General features: G+C 49.2%; 1 non-coding gene across 1 annotated transcript; it reads left to right on the plus strand.

Moving 5' to 3' along the window:
* Positions 1 to 2698: 2698 nt before the first annotated feature.
* TRNAT-AGU (transfer RNA threonine (anticodon AGU)) lies at positions 2699 to 2772 on the plus strand. The gene has a single exon. It is a non-coding gene; the product is annotated as a tRNA-Thr (tRNA).
* The last annotated feature ends 2141 nt before the right edge of the window (positions 2773 to 4913 follow it).

Raw genomic sequence — 4913 nt, forward strand, 5'->3', positions numbered from 1 at the left:
GCACCCCAGTTCCTCAAGGTGTGACCTAAACAATACCTGTTATTACAGGCCCCTTGAGGAGAGCAGAGAGTTGTTAAAATGCGTATTTCTGGGTCCTTCCCCGGTCCTATTGAATCAGAGTCTCTGGGAGGTGGCCTGGGAATAAGTGTTGCAAACAAGCTATCAAGTATTCTCATGCTTCCTCAAGTTGGAGAACCATGGCTTTAGAGGGTAGTTTTTGAGTCTCGGATGGTCAGGAGCAGGGAACTGAGGTTGGCTGAGAACCTCACTGAGTGCAGGTCAGGAAGGTGCTTGGGCTTCAGCTGAAAACATCCCGTTGAAACACCTGGTTTTCCTGAATGGCATGCTCCTGAGGCTGTGATGGAGACGGAGGAAGGTAGAGAGCACTGAAATGATGACCCATTTCTCCCTGTGCCCAGCCCCAAATGATGGAATTAGATGGCTCTGACCAAAACATGCACCATTCTAACCTTAGCTTCATTCAGTCGGCAAATGTTTATTGAGTACCTTCTATGTATCAGGCACTACTATTAGTCTTGGGGTGCACTCATGAACAAAGCCAAGATCCCTACCCATGGAGCTTACGTGCCAGAGATGAGAAATAGGGAATAAACAATAAACATAATAAATAAGTTAATTACATAGTATGTTAAAAGGTAATAACTACAGTCAAAAAAAGAAAAAGTGGAGCGGGATAAAGGGGCTGGGTAGGGGGCAGTGTCAGTATTAAATAGGGTGGTCGGTTAGGCCTCCTAAGCAAAGAGCAGGAGGAGGGCAGGGAGCTGGCTCTCTTGTCCGGGAAAGTACACAGCTGCACAGAGAACAGGTAGTGCAAAGGCCCTGTAGTGGGGGGCAGATCTAGTGTACCCTTCAGTCTGGAGGCTTAAGGGCTTAAACCATTTTCCTAGAAATGTGCTACTTCTTTCAGTGCTCAGGACGGGAAAGAAATGTGACAGTAGCCTTAGAAGAGATGTGCTAAGCTGCAGAATCAGAGAAGGGTGGCGCTGAAAGGAACCCTAGGCACATTCCTCCTTTTTAACAAAAATGCAGGAACGTTAAGTGCCACGTCGAAGGGGCAGAGACGGGACCAGACTGTAGGCCCCTTCCTGCTCACTAGTGTTAGATTTTTCTGGGTAGTTTTCTTTGAGAACCCTCTAGAGGGATTAAACCTCCAGAAGGCACAGCCTGGAGGGTAGGCTGGTTCATGTGAGGAGTGTGAAAGTAGCGGGCACTGAGGACTTTTCATCTTCCCCCAGGGTTCCTGGCTGCCTTTGGCTTTCCTTCTTCCTAGTCCCGCCTCCCAGGGGCCATCACTAACCAGTCTATCCCCCTTCTTTACTGCTAATGGTGGGAGGCTTAGAGAGTGGCTGTCAGGCAGAGTGATGGTTCTAGGAGACAATATACAGTTTATCAATATTGGATTTCGTAGCTTGCCTCTGCCGCCACCATTGTAGGGAGCCGGCCAGGCTTGGCAATGTTATTTGATAATAGAATAATCATCATTTATATTGCAGCTCTGGAGTGCCTCTGCTACTGACAATGGCTCGGTGCCTGCGTGTTGGAGACAGAAAATGGGCTCTAGAAGGGAAAGTAAACTGGGTTGGAATCTATTACCCTGGAAAGCGAGACTTGGGCCTCTCTTACTGACCACCGAGAGGGGATTGTTTCACAAAGATGCCACCCAAGAGAAAAGCAGCCCTAACATGCTTTTATTTATGTGTCCTGTGAGAACATCCGGGTTTTACTCTTGCTCTCTCCTGTTGGGTAGTTGACTCCACTTTGTCCCCCCTTCATCAGATGGTTCCTCAGCCAGAGGACTGGTCAGCAGGTGGACAGTGGGTCCCACTCTGAAGTGGCTCTGTCATCCCAATGCCAAAGGGCTATCCCGTCAGGAACATGGGAGGGAAGGAGGAGATGGGGTGAGCTGGTGCATTTATAGACTTTTAGAGCTCCAAGGGACCTCATCATTCCTGGAAGTTTGGATGTAGATCTCTTTGGCAAATCAACATTGTATTTCAAAGCTATTCTCTCTTAAAAATGAGGTGGTGCGTTATCTTGTGAAGTTGTGAGGGGTTTGAATACTGGGAGGGTGCGTGTGAAGGAGGGCAGGCTCACACAACGTGACTCAGAAAGCAAAAACAATTTAATAATGTTCTTCAACCTTTGAAATGAACTAAATTCCACCTATCTTCATTGTTCTCCATTCTCCCAAAGAATGTGAGAAAAAATGGCCTCGGGCTATGGCAGGAAGATGGATGCACAGTAGCCCTGGCAGGCTGTGGGCCCTGGCAGGTCTCCGAGGTTGGCTCCACAGTCTCCTCACTCTAGTGAGTCACTTGTCCCTGCAAGCCTACCCTTAAGGACTCTGATGGAGCAGTTAAGTGTAAGCGACCTCAGGGGCTCCAGATGCCAAAGAGAGGATAGGAAAGGGGAAAGTTGCTAGGAATACAGTCCCAGGAGACATTTGGGGTTTCCTGAATAGAATGGGGTTGAGGTTGTGATGGGAGTAGAAGCTTTGGGTCCATAGCCGTGATAGATAGTGGAGGCAGGGTCCTCCTAGAAGAGCAGGCAGAGATCGCTTAGAACTAAAGTTCCGAATCCAGGATATCAAGAACACTTGGGGAGATTTCATAAAATACAAACCCCTGCCTCCCCACCCCCATTCCCACAGGAATGCAGAATAGACTGCCCTGGGGGTGGCCAGTTAGCTCAGTTGGTTAGAGCGCGGTGCTAGTAACACCAAGGTTGCCGGTTTGATCCCCGCATGGGCCACTGGAAGCTGCGCACTCCTTACAAAAAAGAAAAAAAGAAAAAATAGACTCTGGAGGCAAGAGGCAAGTGGATGCTGAGGGTTCCAAAGGTGGGGGTGGAGGCAAAGGTCAGGGGTGGAAAAGACCAGGCCCAGGTCTTAGCAGAGGGAAAGGGGGTCTCTGTGAAGTGCTTTAAAAGCATACGTAACTGATAAACCCCATGCCGTAACTGATAAACCCCATGCCGGCCTTGTCCTGGAGTTTTAACAACAGAAAGGAGACAAACAGCTAGGCGAGAGGTCAGGAAATCTTGGTCCTAATGTCAGTACTGTCATCTAGAGATTCTGTGACCTTGGACAAATCACTTTACCTCTCGGAGTCTCAGTTGCTTCTACTGTAAAATTAAGCAATTAGGCTTCATGGTTGCTAAGATCTCTTTCCGTCTCTGAAAGTATAGACCTGTGTTTCTAAAGAGTGATGTGGTTTCTCCACCATGAGCTGGTTTGGTGCCTTCCTGCATTACCTTCGGAAGTGCTCTCCCTTTGTTTCTGGAAGGTTAGGATTCAGCTGACCTGGGGCCTGCTAGTCCACCTGCCAGCTTCCAGCCCAGAACCATCGCGGTCACGTGACGGAGCTTTCCTCATAGTGGGACACTGCTTCTATAGGAATAGAATTAACTAAATTAGAAAATGTAAGTTTCCTAATCAGTGAGTTAAACACAGTCAACGGTTTCTTCTTTTGCAAGACTTCTCAAGCCTCTAACACACCAACACACATGAGGAATTTCTTAAGAGGGGACTATGCGGTATTTCCCAAACTCATTTGATCATGGGATCCATTTTTCTGCGGAGCATCTCATCAGATTTGTGCTTCCTAAAGCACCCCCAGGAAGAAGTTTCATTCTACTGGCATCTCTCTTTCTTGAAAAACAACTCAAAGTTAGATGGTCCTTACTTTTTCCCAAATTCTTGAACTTTCCCATGGATAGGAGTGTCCACTTTTCCTCCTCTGGAATCCCAAAGACAGAGAGTCCTTTGTCATGGTCTTCTTAACTCATCCTTGCAGGCCTTGCCAGCTAATTGCTATTGAATTCTTGTTGAATTGATACCCATCATGGTTCCACATATTGATCTCCCATGTCTCCCTGCAGCAAATGGTTACGGAATGCCCCTTTGACCTTGACAAAGGGGTAGGGAAGGGCAAGTCAACATGGGCTTCTCTGAGCCCAGAGCCTTCTCTTGTGAGCTGGTCTGAGGGTCATTGCGGCTGGATTAACAAGTAGTAGCTGTTGACTCTCTAGTTTGGGGTTGGTTTTCTGTAAGAGACAGGAAGAAAGCTGCCAGAGTCCCCCACCCCAGGGACACGTGCTTTTCCAGTCTGAGCCAGGATGGAAGGTGAGCTTGTGATGAGGAATTGGCTGCGTCTTATTTGGGCAGGAAAGGCTGGGTTGCACTCACGTGGACTCAGTTTTATGCCCCCTTTTCCATGCCCCCGTCTCGTCACCTGGCTCTCTTTCTCCTTCATGCTTTTGGGTTCTTTCCATCTCCCCCCGTTCTCCTAAGCAGACAGGCTCTCCTTCCTCCTCCCCCTTCCCAATCTCCTCTTCACTTCCCCTCTGCTCTGCCGCCCCCCAGCCTGGCAGCCTGCCCTTTAGGAATGTTAATTAGCATTTGCGATTTAATTAATTCAGTAGCTAATTAATGATTGGGGACTGGGGGTGGGGAGCTGGGGTGTAGGGGAGTTGGGGGCTGGAGGTGGCAGGGAGAAATAGCGGAGGCTGCAGAAGGCATCGCAGATGGCTGTGCGGTGGCTGGCACCGTGCCCACCGCCATAGATGCAAACACACGCACGCACACGTACACACACACACACACAAAAAGGAAAGGGTGATCGAGGAATAAAATCAAAAGCAGGGAGAGAAGTGCACAGGGGCCCAGAGAACTGGGGGTGGGGAAGGCTCTAGATCTATTTGAATCTGCTCCGGAAGTGGAAGAAGAGAAAAAAAAGAAGCCACCACAGGCGCAGAGAGAAGAGCGCTCTCCCGATACCCCACCCCACCCCCACCCCACCCCAGCCACCCCTCCTCCCTGGCATGGGATTCATGGGCACCAGCTGAGGACAGGGTCCCCTCCCTCTGCCTGCCATAAACATTGGCACCGAGGA

This window comes from Rhinolophus ferrumequinum, chromosome 6 (genome assembly GCF_004115265.2).
Source record: "Rhinolophus ferrumequinum isolate MPI-CBG mRhiFer1 chromosome 6, mRhiFer1_v1.p, whole genome shotgun sequence".
Classification (NCBI taxonomy): Eukaryota; Metazoa; Chordata; class Mammalia; order Chiroptera; family Rhinolophidae; genus Rhinolophus; species Rhinolophus ferrumequinum.